The sequence below is a fragment of the Rhamphochromis longiceps genome, linkage group LG2 (genome assembly GCF_057381845.1).
Source record: "Rhamphochromis longiceps isolate RC_006_pf linkage group LG2, R_longiceps_female_GT1.1, whole genome shotgun sequence".
NCBI lineage: Eukaryota > Metazoa > Chordata > Actinopteri > Cichliformes > Cichlidae > Rhamphochromis > Rhamphochromis longiceps.
This window is the reverse complement of record NC_140558.1, coordinates 10926114-10944896: the sequence shown is the minus strand read 5'-3', so window position 1 is coordinate 10944896 and position 18783 is coordinate 10926114. Positions and strand designations below refer to the sequence as shown.

The 18783-nt window shown below is 43.1% G+C and overlaps 1 protein-coding gene and 1 long non-coding RNA gene across 2 annotated transcripts in view; one reads left to right on the top strand and one right to left on the bottom strand.

Moving 5' to 3' along the window:
* The window catches only part of mgat4b (alpha-1,3-mannosyl-glycoprotein 4-beta-N-acetylglucosaminyltransferase B), a 125146-nt gene that overhangs the window by 96963 nt on the left and 9400 nt on the right, over positions 1-18783 (bottom strand). The window lies entirely within an intron of this gene.
* On the top strand, positions 3399-4716 carry LOC146677011 (uncharacterized). The gene is made up of 4 exons (XR_014913169.1): positions 3399-3714; positions 4073-4241; positions 4320-4453; positions 4534-4716. It is a non-coding gene; the product is annotated as an uncharacterized LOC146677011 (long non-coding RNA).

The window sequence follows — 18783 nt, the reverse complement described above, 5'->3', positions numbered from 1 at the left end:
TGGTGCAAATTACTGACCTCTGTCATCATTTTAGGTGGGGGAACTTGCACAATCGGTGGCTGACTAAATACTTTTTTGCCCCACTGTGTATATATATATATATATATATATATATATATATATATACACACACACACACACACACACACACACACACATATATATATACACACACATATATATACACACACATATATATATATATATATATATATATATATATATATATATATATATATATATATTAGGTCAAGTTTTTAGTCCTTTACCCAGTGAATGATGCATCTCTCGCACAGTCACAACATCATACACAAATCCTGTACACGGCATTATGCACAAACAGATTTCTTTCTGTCCCCTGATATCCCCAGAGCAGCCTGCTAACCAGGATACTCATGCCCTGTGAAGCATACTGTGATGTTTGTTGGGCTCTGAGCGCCGCAGCTGAATGGATGCAGTGTGACACGGACAGGAACCAAAGTGCTGACGAGCCGCTTTCACCACACAGTCGGCGTGTGGACGCCGTGTTAAGAGCTGAACTCTCTCAGGCACCGTGCATGTGACCACCATTTAGAAAATCATCAGCTATGTGGGCTATACAAAAATGTATTCCTTAGTTTCATTGCATATTTGAAAATCACACTTACATCTTTCTGATCATCAAACATATTTTAATATTACACAAAGTTAACCAGGGTAAATACAAAATGTAGTTTTTAAATCATTATTTCATTTATTAAAGAGAAAAAGGCTTTCCAAACCTGGCCCTCTCTAACAAAGCAATTGCGCCCTGTTAAATCATGAGTTAACTGTGATTAACCACATTTAGTTCAATTTCACTGGTCACACCCAAGCCTGATTATTCCCAAACCTGTTTAAGTAGTAAATCACTGACACAAGCTAAAAGACCTCAAAAAACAACACAACATGCCACGGTCCAAAGAAACAGCCATTATCCACACAAGGACAAAATCGAACAGTGCTGAACCTTCCCAGGAGCAACTGGCTTGACAAAATTACTCCAAGAGTGAATCGATGACTCATCCAGGAGAGCCAGAAACTGCTGCTGAGAAATAAAAACCCACAAAGGCTCGCCTCACATCTGCCAACAAACATCTGGATGATCCCTGAGACTTCTGAGAAAATCTTCTGTGGATTGACAAGACAAAAGCAGAACTTTCTGGGAGGTTTGAATCCCGTTAACACAGCATTTCATAAAGAGAACATCACAGCAACAGTCAGACATGGTGGTGGTAGTGTGATGGTCTGGACTGCACTGCTGTGGACTGCTCAGGACGACTCGCTGTAACTGATGGAAACATGCATTCTGTCTATCAGTCCATGAAGCTTAAGTTCACCTTGGTTCGCCAGCAGGACTACGATCTGAAACACGGCAGCATGTCCACCTCTAATGGCCTTAAAACCAAAATGAAGGTTTAGAAGTGGCCGAGTTTAAGTCTGGACGTAAGTCAGACGGAGATGCTTTGACCTTAAACAGGTCGTTAATGCTGGAAAACCCTCCAACGTGACTGAAGAGTGGAAGAAAATTCCTCCACAGCGATGTGAAAACCTCACTGAAGTTATCACAAATGCTCGACAGACTTCTTGCTGCCGAGGTTGGCACAACCAGTCATTAGGTTTAGGGGGCAGTTACTTCTTCAGACAGGACATTTTTTGATGATCTGAAACGTGTGTCAAAAAAATATAAATCAGGGAGGAAGCAAATTTCACAGCACTGTAAATCAAGGCCACGGTAACAGAGGACAGTCACAGCTGAGGCCAACAGCGACGGCTGGATAGTTTTTGGGAGCTCGTCTCTGTTAGAGTCAAAGAACTGCAGGACGTTAAAAAGGTCGAGAGACTCGACCGAGGAGACGCTCGAATTGGAAACACAGTCGATACGTCAGAACTTAACAAGCCGAATGATTAACGACTCTGGGTTTGTTTCCCCTCTGCGACTCTGCTGAGTTAATTTATAGCTTTTCCAAGAACATCCAGCTTTGGCATCTAGTTATTTTTTACCAGGTTTTGAGACGCATCTTCCAAAGCTGGTTCAGGGATGCGCCTGTATTAAATGCAGGAGTCTGGTGCCTCTTTTGGACATTATAATCCCCCGAAGAACTTCTGTGTTGACATCTTTTACTTATTTTGACCTGTAATGTGTATCACTTGCTGTCAGTATCCAGGCAGAGCTGCCTGAACTTGATCTGAATGTGTGTGTCAATGAAGCCGGAGATTTAAACGTCTAATCTAATGAAGTGCACTCCCGTACAGTACACACTCCCTGCTGCCCGGACGCTCACATTACTCATTTACAGTAAATGAGTGGCAGAGCTGAACACACGCACACACACTGTTTCTGGTTGACAGATGGTTCGCTCTGTGTGAGGAAGCCGATCTGATTCAGTACAGAGACCCCCCGTCACCTCCTCCCTCCTCCTCTTCACTTTGTACCTTCTGCTGTCGTCTCGTTTCGGTTTCCTCTTCTCGTGTTTAAATATTCTCCTCGTCTGTCTTTAGTTACCTTCCAGATTTCTCTTCTCTCCGTGGACATGTTTAATGGGACTCCAGGATCCTGTTTACTGTTCTGTGGAAATTACACTTCCCTGAAGATATTACGCATCTTTAATACATTACACGTATTTTTAGTGTTTTGTTGGGGGGGTTTTAAACAGCAGAAATCTACTTTTAACCTTTAAACGCATGTAGACTGCATTACAGTGTCAAACTCAAAATCCGAAAATGGTTTTAAATCCGTACACATTGGAAATTCCTAAATCCAAACACAGTGACAGCAGTTTGTCTGACTAACGGTCTAACTGTCTGCCTAAACTAACCAAGTAATCATTGTGATTCACCCTGACCCGTCAAACTGAGGGTTACACCTGAAGTTCCCTCCCAAAGCTTCTGATTCTGCTTTGAATGAAACTGATTCATTCAAAGCTTATAGCGCGTACGCCTCATTCACACAAGCACTTTTTTTCTGCTTCTAAGTGCTTTTTACCTGACATTCACACTCCGATGAGCACATCGGGAGCGACCGAGTGTTCCGTGTTTTTTTTTTTAATGACACTGTGTGTGAAACAGCAACGTGTACACTCACAGGACACTTTATTAGGTACACCTTGCTAGTACTGGGTTGGACCCTTTTTGCCTTCAGAGCTGCTTAAACAAGATGACAGAAATATTCGTGTTCACATCTCAAAGGTGCTTGTTGGATCTGGACCTGCTGACTGCGGAGGCTGTTCGAGTACAGTGAACTCATCGTCATGTTCAGGAGTCATAAAGGGATGGACGCAGTCAGAGAGAAAGCCTAGGTGCACTGCGGTGTTTAAACAATGACCACAAGAGTGGCACTACCTTCGGCTAAGAACAGGGAGGAAAAACGATGCCTGGTCTGTCTCAAGTCTCGATTTCTGCTGCAACATTCGTAGAGTCAGAATTTTACCAAAACTGATCATTAACTCAAACGGACTGCAACTTAAGAAAACACCAGCAATAAGAAAAATGCTCCAAAAGCACACAAAACACAACAGAAATAGGAAAAAGGGAAATAGGAAAAAACAGATTTCCAAAAGCAGAGGGAAGTGTTTCTGGGGAGACAATAACCTGACGGACCAGTTGCAGGAACCAAAATATGCTAAGGATTGCGCTGGGAGACACTTAAAAGAAGTGGAGGATCCATCGGTTTTGTGAGGAAAGAAAAGATGAGAGGTAAGTGTGTTAGCCTAACTATTAGCCTAAATATCTGTCATCAGTATTATATGAATCCTGCGATTAAAACACACTTACCTAGCATGTTATGGTTCCTGCAACTGGTCCGTCGGGCTAAAAAAAAAAAAGTCAAGTGAGGAGTTTCTGTGTACATCTCACCCACCAACACAGCGTGTCATATAGTGATGGTAAATTTGATTCTTTTTACTGAATTGAGTTTTAATGAGTCACTCATCAAAGTGAATCAGGTTTTTTGAGTCATTTGATTCACTGAGTCAGTTGACCAGAGAGTGCAAAAATTTTACATTTTCACTCGAACTTAATTTGTTTCTCTTTTCATGTAAATCCCACTGCTAAGATGAATGTCATGATCCGCGGCCTGGCGTCCGGGGTGCTGTTGGGATGCCCACGCCCATGGGCGTGGCTGCTAACCCCACACCTGCATCCCATCCCAGGCGATCACCAGGTGGACTATTTAATCCTGCCCTACCTGCTGCTCCACGCCAGTCCGTAGTCGCCTCTTAGCGGTAACGTACTCCTGCGGGAAAAGCCCTTTTTGACAAATTATCCATCGGAACTAACTCTGTTTTACCCTGTGTACTCAGATCACAACTCGGCGTTTTTGCGAGCCTCCTGCCTGTCCACCTGTCCGCCTGAGATTCGGAGCACTATCAGCCTCGCCGTCTCGACCCCTTTGGAGCTCCCCCCCCCCTCTGGTTCATTCAGCCCGGCTATCTCCGTAAGACGCATACTCCACCTTCCCTCGTATGCTGCCTTTTTTCCGCACCCCAGTAATCTGTTTCTCTTTTTGTTTTGCAGCTTCTCACAGCCCCGCTCTCGGCGTTCCCTGCGCGGTTCACCTCCCCAGTCCCTCGGTTTCTTCTGGTTTCACACGATTGTTTTTTTGGCTACCCTTACGGGACACCTTTAGTTATAATAACATTTGCTTTCTTTATTCTCTCCTACCCTGGTGTGTGTGTTCTGCTTCTGGGTCCAGCTTGCGCACGGAACTTCGGTTCATGACAATGAATGATTCTAAAAAAACAAAAAAACAAAACTATTTTATAGAGCAAAAAAGAGCAAAAACATTTCTAAAATTAAGCAATTTCCTATCAAAATTGCTTAATAAACATTTATTTTGTTTATTTTTATTTTATTAGTATTTTCCTTAAATGTGTTAAATATATATTTTCTCATCTAAATGTCCACTGAGCTGTGAGCCAGGGGGCGGTAATGCGCCTTAACATTGGTTGCCAACCAAGAAGAAGAAGAAGCTGTGAGCCACGAGGGCGGGGGTGAGTGAGTGAGTGATTCGTTCGCTCGCTCTATGATTCAGCACAGGAGGGAGGGGGTGAGCGAGTCCTGAGTGATTCGCTTACGATTCAGCACAGGACGGAGGGGGTGAGTAGCTCAACTGTGCCGTTAGCATGTTAGCAGAGCGATGCTACTGTGAACCGAGGAGCTATTTTCTTGATGTGAGCTTCTACTCAGGGTTTTTTCTTCCAGTTCAGAGCAGAAATGCTTTTGTTAAGAAACTGGCTGTTGTTTCCCCCCCCCCCCACAATTTAAATTATAAGCTAGATATATTTCTACTAAGCGAATTAGTTTGCTAACAGAAACAGGGATGAGTCAGTGAGTCAGTTGGGCTTGTGAATCATGATTCACGAGTCAGTAAAGTGATTCTCGAGTATTGAACGATTCGTTCACGAATCGAACATCACTAGTGTCATATAAAAGCGGTAAGATAACACGGCCTCGTGCGTGTGTTTGATCTGTATTTGTGTGGAACTTTTCAGTTAGTTCAGTTTTGGGCCTAAGATGTGTAGAAAGATCCTGCTAAGCAGTTTTTTGTCCATCAGATTCAGAGATAAGCAGCCAAAATGATTTTTTGTTGCATTGATGGAGAGTTTCCTGAATCTGCTGGGAGCAAAGTTAGCACAGCACACAGAAAAAAAAATCAGCACATTTCTGATAATAAAACTGATGCAACGCTGAGCTCTGCAGCCAGAAAAACTGAAAACAATTCACAGCCATGTTCCAAAGATCGTCTCTGTCTGTGAGGGAGATTCATTTCATTCATTCCACAATTTCATTGTACATGTACAATGACAGCAAAGGGCTGTTCTTCTTCATCATCTGCACGACGGTGGGTTCTTAAGCAGCTGATTGAACACCTCAAACTAAATATTTGAAGAAGGCAGAGCTCTCAGGACCACTTGCAGCTTTGTTTTCCTCCAGCTGAGCCGAGCTCTTGGAGTTTGGCGCTCCTCCAGGGTCCTGTTTGCTCACCAGAAATTGATTTGAACCCAGCAGGTAGGCTGACTTCAAAGACGCTCTATTCTGGACACTTTCTGTGTTCTGACACTTTTTTTAGGCTCCCAGAAGATCAATAAAGCTGCTTTGCTTCCTTCAAACGTCCACAGAATCACATCCAAGGGAATACGCAGACAGGCAGCAGTAAGGCTGGGCCATATTATACCGTTCACGGCAACGATAAGAAAATGAAATATCGCGATAGAATATGGGTAAAACGCGCATGCGCAGTGCCTTTGTTTTCATACGCACATGGCCGATTGTTGAGTGAAACGGATGAACCAGAATTGGTTTGTAAAAATGGTGCAACTTCAGTGATGTGGAACTGGTTTGGTGTTTGTCCCTCAGATACACAACAAAGCACATTTTTTTGTAGAACATGCAAGCGGCCGTTGTTATTGCTTTATTTGTCGGACTAAGGTGCTCTAAATCTGGGAGTAATCTGGGCCCTAAACTCCGTATTCTTCAGGTCCCAAAGTCAAACGAACACTGCAGCATCACAGAGTTAAAAACTGTCTAAATTCTTTCATCTTTAATAAAACGATCAGCATTGCTGCTTTACCAAGTGTAACTATGAAGTTTAACATCCAGGCATCCATGAAAACAGAATTTATTACATTTAACGGAGTTAGAAGTTAGCAGGAAGCTAGCGGACGTTAGCTCGCTAGTTTCGCTAGTTACCTAAGCATGATATAGCATGTTCTGACTGAGAGATTTCTGAAAAAATTCAAACGTACAGCTCTGCTGTCACTTCCAACATAAATGAAGACAGGAAACTAAACAGCAGTGATGTTTGTAGGGTTACTGAAGTTGGGCTAGCTGGTATATAATGATGTGCTACGTGATCGCTAGCAACACAGCTATGTTAGCATAACATAAACAGTGAAGCTGGAGGACGAACACTAACACTTTTCCACTCGATAAAAGTTAACGTGAAGGTTCCTGATGGTTAGAGACAAATGCAATCGCATGGCAGGGTGCTGTAAACGGACCAAACTTCAGTCAGGAGAACAACTGAGATAATCCATCCACAATACGAGGTTAGTCATTAATATACTGCAACAACATGGGAATAGAGCAGCTGTGATAGAATACAGCATTAATGAATCAATGGTACAGAAGTGGAGGAAGCAAGAAGAATGAGTTGAGTAGTTTGATTTATCTGACTGCTTTGTTTCACTTAATGTGCCTCATAATCCCGTGCACCTTATGGTCCGAAAAATACGTATTTGACTTTTTTATTTGGCACACTGCAGTTTAATATTGCAAAGCACCTCTTTTTAACTTCAGTGGATATTATACATGGTTATGCTCAGGATATGTCAGCCCATTTCTACTGGAAATGCCTTTTGGTTAATGCACATAAAAAACAGCTTCTTGTTTAAGTGAAAATAAATGGATGGTGTTTTTTTGCGCTAGTAAAGTTGTGGAATTGTATTTTGTCTCGCATCAATTATATCGTCAATTATATTGTTATCGCAAATTTTCAAATATATCGTGATAAATACTTTTGGCCATATGCTCTAGGCATGCTCTAGCCAGCAGTGGTCGGGCTGTTGATTTAGTCGGACCCAGAATATGCATAAAGTTTGAACAGAGATAAAAGTAATTCTATATGTTAAACTCTGTTGGGTTTTTTTGTTTTGTGTGTGTGTGTGTGGGGGGGGGGGGGGGGGTGTGATAAGGTATCACCGACCGTTGTTTGACTCGCTGCGTAGAAACCACCCAGGATATCATCACATGTGTGGAGCTGCAGTCTGCAAATGTTTCATTTTTTATGGTGACAGACGACAGAAAGGTGAACGATGTGGGTGTTTGAGCTCCGACTGGCTAAAGCACAGAGAAAAAACTGGAACAAGAGGTCAAAGGTCACACACACAGCCCATCACATGCTGAAGGCAGTGGGTCACATGCTGTCCTCCTCATACCTCTGACACACACACGATGTCAAGTCTGTGCCGCCGAGCAAACACTTGTCAGCGCCTTTACTTCAAACAGACAAAATGTGTTTCAGCAGCACTACTCTTACTTTAGTTAAAGTTATAGTAAAAGTAAAAGTACAAAAGGGCAAAGAACTGAGAAGTGAAAATACTCCTCATGAAAAACAGTCCAATTTAGAGTCGTCTTGGATTAGTTACCTTTAACAGTATGAATATATTTAAGGGAGCAAACAGTCAATTAATCCAGTTACATGTGTCACAGCTATACTGACAGCACGTTTGAGCCTAGTCTGGCTCACAAATGGCACAGCTGGCTCAGGTCTGGTACTGAAAAATGAGGCGGGGGCGGATGTGCTCCAGAAGTCACGAGCTTTAGCAACAGGAAATCTATCTTTGTATTATTTAACTGGTTACAATCTCTGAGATGCATGTTTAGTGCTTTTTCCTGTTACTGATGTTTGGATATAATGATTGTTGGAAGTAAGGGAAGCTTCAGAAAGAACAAATGGAAACAAGTTTTTGTTTTGAAGCCTTTTAAAACAGAAAGTGCGTAAAAGTGACTCTGACAGCTGGGTTTAAACCTTTCATGATGATCGTTATAACTGTAACATGCGTGCCATGGACCACGGTCCTGCAGCCGCACCGACATATGCGTGACGTTTTTTCTTCCGATCTAAAATCTGATTAAAATTTCTAAAAAAAATGTGATAAAATCTGAACTGAAGACTTGACGTGTGAGGGAGGTAATCTGCGGTTCAGGGTCTCTTACACACAGAGCAGAGGTTGTCAGGCGAGCCGAGCAGCTGGAGATAAACGACTGCAGCCGTCAGTCTGCTGACACGCTGCAGACAGTTCAGCGCACACATCAGTGAAACATCAGACACCTGCAGTGATGTCGTGTTTCCACTTCCTTCAACTAAACTTTATCTACACGCCGCTGCAAACCTGATCCGGAGCGGCGGTGGAAGGAGCGCTTGGGCCTTTCCATCAGCTCATCGCAAATTTCAAAGATAAACGAGTGCGCGTGTCTCCAGTAATCAGTTTGGTTCCTGCTCATGGAAACTTCAGCAGAGATATCTGATAACATCATAGCAATGAATAACTGTCAGTGCTGATGAGGGGCCAGTTTATAAAACAAATGTGTCTCAGTCTGTGAACTGTTACGAGTGTTGCTGTGAGGATCAGCTGAACCAGTTTTATGGGAGCTGGAATAAAAACTCTAATATGGCAGAAATGGAGGTCACAGCTGCGTTGAACTTGGCTTCATCACAATAATCCAGCTATGCTCAGCTTCTTCAAAGTGTGGCGTGGAGTTCAGTAACACTTATACACACCTCCGACTTTGACCCAACGGTGGCGGTAGAGTGCTTGAGGAAAAACATGTAGAGGCTACCTGAGACTCCACTGGCAGAAGAAGAAAGGGTATGTGGGAACGAGCATCAACCTCTGGGGCTTAAAAGCACCAATGGTGCAGTTCCTCCAACACCCACTAGAGGCTCTAGCAGTGTGTCAGTCCCCATAGACTCCCATATTAAAATATCCAACTTCAAAGCAGAAATAAACACGTTTACATCCTGATATAAAAACTCTCTGAGGCTCTACAGATAATTCCTACCTTCATAACAACTTTACAGGTGTCATTGTTTTTATAACTCACCTGTTTAAATTGTATTAAAGCTTAAGAGTTTGCATTTTTAGGGGAGTGACCTCTTTGACTGACAGGTGCATGGTGACACAGGCGACTTTAGCTGTTAGTCATCTGCTAGCCCTCACCTCAGCTAATCAGAGCCACTGAACTGGATATCTGAACCGTGTTTATGCTGTTGGAGCATTTTTAATGACATTACATGGCCAATAATATGGCTGCTGTAAGGTTACTATACAAACAGACTGTCCAGGAAGAGCTCCAGTGTTGGTGAGTAAAATTCTAGGATTTGATTTCTTAGCATTAATTCGCTCCTGTCTGTGCCAGTGGGAGCTCCTATACAGTTTACAGATGCAATTTGCTAACCTAGCTAGCTAGCATTAGCTGATAATTTGACACTTCACCCTGGTGTCCTGATAAGGTCCCCTCTGGCCGCAAAACCCAACATGGTGGCCATAACGCGTAGAAGCTTCAAAATGAGCCCAGAAACCACTGGTTGCATCCATCTTTTACATACAGTCTATGAAAAATGCTGCTACATCTGTGAGATCTTTGACAGAAAAACTCAGACTTGTGTTCGTGAATCTGCTCTGTGTTGTCTCAGTTACACACTCAGATGATTGTACATTTAAATGTAGACTCAGCAGTTCACATGTGCCTGATGGACCCATTAAAGATTACTTTTAAATCTTCTCTCCACACATGAATGAGGTGAGCTTTGTTCCCTGTGCAGCATGAAGGCAAGGACGGTTTCTCTCAGAGTGCAACCTGACCTGCTGGAGCTCCCATCAAATATTCATCAGCTCCTTTCACAGCGTCTTGGACCCTCCAGGAAACACACAAACACGAGACGGTGCGTGCGTCCGCATGATCTCATTGCATCAGTGTTCATCTCTGTTTAACACATTATCATCCCATTATGCTTCCATAACTAACGATGAAACAATAAGGCCCCATTGATGGTGGGTAATAAACTTTATTGCTCACAGTAACACGACTAACACATCAGGAACAGGAACATCTGCAGGACATCTTTGCAAAAGTGCGCATTAAACCTGAGCTTGGTTTCTCTCATCGAGGTCCGATGGATTTAGTACTTTCTGCCCTGGTCAGTGATCTGAATCCAGTCCAGTATGAGAGTAATTTCACCTCATTACTGATAACAATGTCAGCTCAAACCGCCTCCAGGATTTCATGAATGTGGATTCTGTAGGGAAATCACTAGATTATGACTTTTTCTTTTACTTTAAAAACTGCCGAATTTTATTAACTCAGAAGAGTTTCAGCCAGATTTCACTCAGGCTCAAACCTGTTCTCCTCTGTGTGTGTGTGTGTGTGTGTGTGTGTGTGTGTGTGTGTGTGTGTGTGTGTGTGTGTGTGTGTGTGTGTGTGTGTGTTATTAGTTTATCTTGAAAAGGATATTTTTATCTCAAGAGTCTTATTTTCTTGGTTAAATAAAAATAATGTAAGAATGAAGGATACGCCGCCTCACTGAAGAACACAATTCAGTAACACTTCATAACATAGCCGTTTAATTCCTCTGTAATTAAACAGAGTTTAACTGTATCATATTTTAAGTTACAGCGTAATTAGATTTACCTACAAATCATTAAAGGTAGGCAACAGTAACAAGTCAGGTTAATACAGGATACAAATACATTTCCATACTGTAAGTACATTTAAGTACTGCGTAACTAGTTTTAGGTAGTGTATGAGTAAGTTTACGTATTCTGTAACTTTAAATAGAGTTTAGACATCTTGATTTGTTTGACAGATCTTCAAAAGGGCCTGTGTCTACCTTTCAAAGTCAAAGTCAAAGTCAACTTTATTTGTCGATTCTGCCACATGTACAGGACATACAGAGAATAGAAATTGCGTTACTCTCAATCCCTAGATAAATAGCAAATGAACATTTAAATATATTTAAATATAAAAGTGATTAAAAATGCAAGTAAAATAATTAAAAAGTAAAAATTTAAATAAATACAATTTTACATATAACAAGAAAGCTATACAATATACAATATAATGGGTAAGTGACATTGAGTGTAAACCAGGCAGAGTAGTGCAAATAGGCAAATAGTGCAAATGGAGATTTAGTAATGTACGGTAAGAGAAAGTGTAACAACAAAGTCTTATGAGGTAATGGCAGTCCAATGCTCCACAAAGTGACTGGTAACTGGTGCAGGCCAGTGAGTGAGTCAGAGAGTGTGTGTGTTTTCACAGTAAAGGTCCATGACATGTGCACCATGTGACAGCTGTAGTAGAGGAAACTGTTGCTGAAGGACATCAAAGCATTTTAGAACAGATACCAGATTGAATAACAGAAGGACTGAATCAAATCTTATCTTTGACTTTACAACTGAACTCCTGCTGCCAAAGAAACTCAAAGCTTCACAGCAGGTCACACAGAAAAAGCAGTAAAAACGAAATTTTACTGTCCACATTTATTCCAAATGTCCCTCTTACGCACACACACAGAGTTGGCTTGCAGCCGAAACCACCCAGCAGTGACAGATCGTACCATGACAACGATCGACAGGGGTGTGTGTGCACTTTTTTTTTTTTTTTTTTTTTTTTTTGTTTAAATCGGGCGGTGTTTGTTTGGGGGGGGGGGGGTTGAGGCTATGTGCCCCCTGGGGCGAGGGCAGCAGTCAAGGTTGCAGGCTGAACAAACACGCAGGATCAGAGCGTGCCCGGATTGAATGTTTCAGCCTCGAGCTGTCAGGTGGACGTCAAGAGGAAAGTTTTTATTTCTCAACACTTCAAACCTCAAACTTCAGTTGTGCCTATATTCACCCAGAGAACACATGAAGACTTAAATCTGATATTTGTAATAATCGTATGTGTTTGTAGACATCAATCCTTTAACATGTTTCCTCCTTCACTTCCTTCAAAATAAAAGACCCCATTGGAGTATATAGAGCATCATTATGCAACACGGTGCCTATAGAGGACTGAGGGTTTCCATGGAGACGATAGCGGCTCCACTTCGATTCCTCAATTATAGGTGTGAAATCTTTATTAGTGAGAAACACAAACACACACAGCCGCCTTTCTTTTACCCCCTCAGAGGGTGTAACCCGATTTTCCAATAGGAACATCCATCACAACATTCCTGCTCCGCTTTTAACACGACATGATTAAAAACCTCCGTTAACCTCTAATTATTAATCAAAGTGGAAACGAGTGGCTGTTTCCTGCGCGGCCACGGATGTGGGAACGATGAGAGACACGAGCATGATTAATCAGCATTTCTTTGATCTTTTATAAAACTATTTAAAAAAAGATGTCACCGCAGATGGCGGGAAACTTTAGCGCACATTTTTTTTAAATCCTATGTTACAGTTTTCCGGTTCAGTGATGAAGAAATGTGTTACATCATTGCCAGAGGATAGACTCAGACTTATTTTGGCTAAATAATCCACACCTTCAGCAGGTACCTGAGCGTGTCTCTGGTCTGCACAGGAAGGACCGAGCCAACCGCCGCACCACTCATTCCAAAATGAAAAGTGTGACACATGGGGATAAATGACCCCCCAATTAACAAGACCATTTAAGGAGTAATCTTATTGCCACGCTGTCCAGCTTACTTCAGCCTAAACCTGCTTGGAGAAACTCGAAAACCTTTAAAACATTTAAAATGGGCCGAGGCTGAGCGAAACTTAGGGAGTGATCCTGCTAACAAAGCAAACTGCACCCAGAAGGTCGTCAACTGAGGTCACACAGACAGTAGAAAACCTGAAACCATCACTGACCCTGACAGGACGACCCCAAATCAGACCAAAGTTTCCGCAGGAGCACGATTCAGTTCCACACGGCGCGCTGACCAAAGCACGTCAACACTGCCGAGGACCGATTCACAGACAACAATTCGTGCTAAACTTCGGTACCAGAGAACATCTGGGCTAGAGGAAGAAGCTGAGCGAGATCATGTGACGTCACTCCATCGACATGTTGAAGAACAACATTCGCACAGGGCAAAGACGGCGGTGGCGGCAGGCTGAAAGCGGTCACCAGTGGGGTCATACTTTCCAAAACTTACAATGGCAGCACATCTGATCTGAGGAAACATCTGCTTAAACACTAAAGCTGCAGACTGCACCGTGTTTGACGGCCTGAAAGCCAAATTCGCCGACAGTAGGCTAAATAATTAGAAGAAGAAGAAGAAGGTGTGTACTTTATTGTACTTTATTGAGCCCCGTGGGGAAATTGCTCTCTGCATTTAACCCATTCACTCAGTGAAGCAGTGGGCAGCCATTGGGCGCCCGGGGAGCAGTGTGTAGGGACGGTACCTTGCTCAGGGGTACCCCAGGGTAGCTGTTAAGGGGAATCGAACCCCCGACCTTCCGATCATGGGGCAACCACTCTACCTACTGAGCTATCCCTGCCCTATCTGAGTTGTCATAGAAACGTGTTTTTCTTTACCGTTTGTTCACATTTTAAGTGAGCATTTCTACACCGGCTGGACTGAAATGTCAGAACGCTATTTATGCTCGAGACGTGTAAGACGTCTGAAACCTCAGAATGAACAGGAACCAAAAACAGTCGAGCATCAGCGGTGTGAACGCTGCCAGACCGAGGCGGCGTCAAACGTTTCAGCCAAGAAACATTTTCAATCCATAATCTCAAAACGAGTTGAGTACCAAAGACAGATACCGCTGGCTGTGATACCAAATTCTATTCTGAAGTTTATCGGCTCAAACAGTAAACGGGAAAAAGCTTCAAATGTTTGCTGTCGATCAGCATCAGGCCTCCTGCTGAGCTCTTCAGGAAACAGAGCTTCGGTCAGGGACTACCTTCTTCGGCGTATTCTTACATGTGTGACCTCTGATTATTATCAGCATTTAAATTTTAAACAGTGACACCGTGTGAGTGAGATCGAGTTTACCTACAGATTATAAACCGATAAAGTTTGTCCCACACACACACACACACACACACACACACACACACACACACACACACACACACACACACAGCTACAGCCGTTAACAGTGTGACTGACACCTCAAACTGCAGCTTGTGTAACAGATCACACAGTTAATCTGGAGCTCACATTACACACACACACACACACTTAGACTCTCAGTTCTCATATTGATCACACTGTCAAACATCCTCTCTCTCGTTACTACACTAAAGCCAGAGAAGAGGAGGAAGAGCGAGGAAATAAGGAAAGGAAACAGACATAGGAAGCAATAAATGATGGAAGGAAGCAGAAGGAGAGGAAGCTGAAAGACAGGAAGTCAGAATAGGAAGATAAACACCAACGAGGAAAAAGAGAGGAGTCTCCTCTTCTTCTCTGGTTTTCTGACTGACAACAGCAGCTCCATCAAACCACGGAAACTACATTTTCCTTTAATCTGTCACCAGACTTCACATCTTTAAAGCTGGAACCACCTCGTGACCAGAACCAGAACCATCACCTGCAGATAGGACACGTCATTACATTTAAAGCTGTTCTGCTTTCACACTGTGAGCTCAGAGCTCAGGCTGCAGATGCTCCAAACTCTCAGTGTAGCACAGTTTTTTCTACTCTTGGATCTGCATGATGTCATAAGGAGGGATATTCCTAATATAGTCACATCAAGCATAGAAGCCCCACTGTTATGCGTTTGCAAGGGGCGGCCAATAAGAAGAGAGAGTACTTAAAGGAGGAGGAGCTAAAATGTTTCTAGCTGAACTTGGAGGCTGATGCAGACAGACAAAGACAAGAAGGATTATTCTGAACTGTGAATCATGCAAAGCTGAACAGAGTCTGAACAAATGACGCTCAGTCATCTGTTATTGATCTCACACACACACACACACACATGAGAAACACACACACCTTTTAATTGACTTTCTCCTTCAAACTGAAGGACAGGTTAATCAATACAGAAAATCGTGATTTCTGATGCCATTAATGGTTCACTTTCAGGCTATATTTTATATGGAAGACACACACACACACACACACACACACACACACACACACACACACACACACACACACACACACACACACACACACACACAGAACGATTAAACCAGAATAACTGAACAGACGTTTGGATCAGTTCTAGAAACAGAAACAAACTGAACAGAGGAAAGTAAAAGCCAAGGTTGTCACTGCTGAACAATGCCAGGCAGGATGTGTGTGTGTGTGTGTGTGTTTGTCCGTGTGTGTGTGTGTGTGTGTGTGTGTCCTGAGGACAAGACAAAACATGTTCACTTCGAATCTGATGCGTCATCTAATCACTATGAGTCGTCTGCTACACTGTAAACCAATCTGTGCGGGTTTGTTTGTGTGTGTCTGTCTGTCTTTGCGTGTGCATGTGAGAGAGAGGCAATCATACACATTCAGCTGCAGCAGCCCGAAAATAAAACCAAAGTTTCAGAAAGAAAACTTGTAAAAAAAAAAAAAAAAAAAATTAAATGTGAGACATTAAAGTAAAAACAGTAAAATGGTTCTTTAATCTAACGTGGACGTCACAGAGGTAACAAACAGAGTTAAGTTCAGCCAATCACAGGGCTGGTTTAAAAAAGGTGCTGCTGACCTTTGACCTCATGGCTGCAAATGTGGCATCACTGCTTTCCCTATACACAAGTTTAAGACGCATGCGAGCTGCGCGCATTTTGTCATGATTCGAGTTTTGAGGAGAAGACAAACGACTGCATGGTCTCAGTAGATGTCAGAATAGTGATTTTTATGTTCAGCGAGAAAAACCTGCCTAAAACTACATTCTCTCTTTTTTTTCCGGGAGGGGTGGGGACAACTCTGGTGTCCAGCCGTGAATTTTTAGCCAAAGCTTGGCCTGTCTTCTGCTGCCGTACTCAGGTTTCCAGGTTAAGAAAAAACACCTGTATGAAGACACTAAACATACATTTAGTATTTGTATAAACATAACTGCCTAAATTATTGAACTCTTCAGGAGGGTTGATTTCAGAATCAGAATCAAAATCAGAAACTTTATTGTCATTGTCATGAGAACAACCAAATTAAGAATGGTCCCCGATCATTGCATCATCCCTAGCAATATCAAATTATAAATAAAACAATAAAATTCAATAAATAAAATAGATAGAATACTTAAAATACTAAGTCTTCCCACACACATGCTTCAGACCGTGCATAGATTAACACAAGAGTGGCATGGTGGACATTTTTTGTAGTATTCAGATGTGTTATTGCAGTTGGATAACAGCTGTGTTTGAGTCTATTAGTCCTTGCTCTGATTGCCCTGTACCGTCTGCCTTAGGGCAACAGTTCGAACAGGGAGTGGCCAGGATGTGAGGTGTCTTTTATGATGTTTTGGGCCTTTTTAAAACAGTGGGCGTTGTTTGACTCTTTACTAACTTTAAACCCCACCATAACAATTTCTCACTCACAAACTTCTATGCATCCATTTAAACATGCGAAGGCAGCACAAATTCACACTCATACCCCTACAGCAAAGCTTTAACATAACCACAATCCAACTCCTCCCTTAAACGGGAGAAATCACCCTGAATCAACCAACTCTATATAAAACGTCAAACAAAGATAAACCACAAACATTTCTACACTTCTGTGTCTTCCACGCAGCACACTAGGCAGAAAAACACCGATTACTCACAGTCTATTGAATTTATACTTAACATCACAACATCACAACAAAAGAAAAACCTGCTCTTTTCACAACTCTCACTAAATATAGTCAAAACTCTTACCCAGAGCCTCTGAAATAATAAAAAATCACCAAACACTCGGTTACTCTTTTCACTCGCTCCTTCCCACTCCCTTCTTCCTCATTCTCCTCTATACAGCATACACGCTCGCTCCCGCGGACCCGCTCGGCCCCGCGGGCTCACTCGGCCCCCACCTTTTTTCTCTCACAGAGACAGAGAGAGAGACCCTTTTCCTTTTTTCTCCAGCACACATACACACACACACTCTCTCTAATCCCCCTTTCAAGTGTCATGATTCGAGTTTTGAGGAGAAGACAATCCAGTCGACGTCCATGATTCACAAAGGCCGTAGTTAATTAAATGTGTAGCACTGAGAAATTGCAAACGCTACAAGGAGCACGAGGCCTAGTTGAGCAGGTTGTGGTCTGGGAGTGACACACTAACTTGGTGACTTTTACTCTGCGCCCAGCAACAAAGCTGCTGTGAGCAAAACAAGAAGTGCTGTAGGTCGGGAACGTTGGAACTGCAGGTCGGGAACGTTGGAACTGCAGGTCGGGAACGTTGGAACTGCAGGTCGGGGACGTTGGAACTGCAGGTCGGGAACGTTGGAACTGCAGGTCGGGAGAGAGCTTATCCCACACAGCAATTGGAAACATCTCGGTTGGAGCGAGAACATAAAGCAGGGGCATTGCTTTCCCTTGTACATCAGAGCACTCACACACGGGACGAATATGCAGTTCGTGGTGACCGACAAGCCTGCCTGGTACTCAGATGAACAAAAGGACAGTCGGGCGTTCACATGCACCGACACCGTTGGTTTATTCGACCAGGTAGCCGAAGCCATGACAGTGAAAGAGTCTATGTTATCCGAGAAAAGCAAAGCGTTTCAACACAAGACGACACGGAAAATCGTCAGAGACATGGTGATCGAAGACATCGGCCGTTTCAAACAAAACCCTTCCAAGTCGCTTTTGACTGCTTTGATGGATATTATGGACTTGCGAGCCGATGGCTTAGAATGTATGTCAACCGAAGACAGGGCCGGTATGAAACAGCTAATGTTGGCTTTGAAAAACTACACCCTCTTTTACATACCCTCTACAGCGTTGAAGTCCGTCGCAGAGGACCGCGTTGTCATACCGGTCGTGACAATGTGGTCCCAAACGGACAAGGAGTTAGAGCTACGGTTCTGTGACAAGCCCAGATCGATGTTGGGCACGTACACGGTGAATTTGATGAGCGGGAGCGCTGCTTATTTCATGCAGCAGGTCCTAATCGTGCCGGGTGTCCAAAGCTTAAACCTGTTAAAGGACATAACGGGCGATAGATATGAGTTCTGGGACATGTCTCTAGAAGTCCCCACTCATCCGGATGCTCTCACTCCATCGTTCAAGCACATACAACCGATGCAGTTGTTACGCAGCGGAGAGGACAATGACAGAACGTCTGCTACGCAGACGTGTGGGGAAACCGGAGACACCATTGCTGATGTGGAACCCATGTGTTGTGTACTGGACA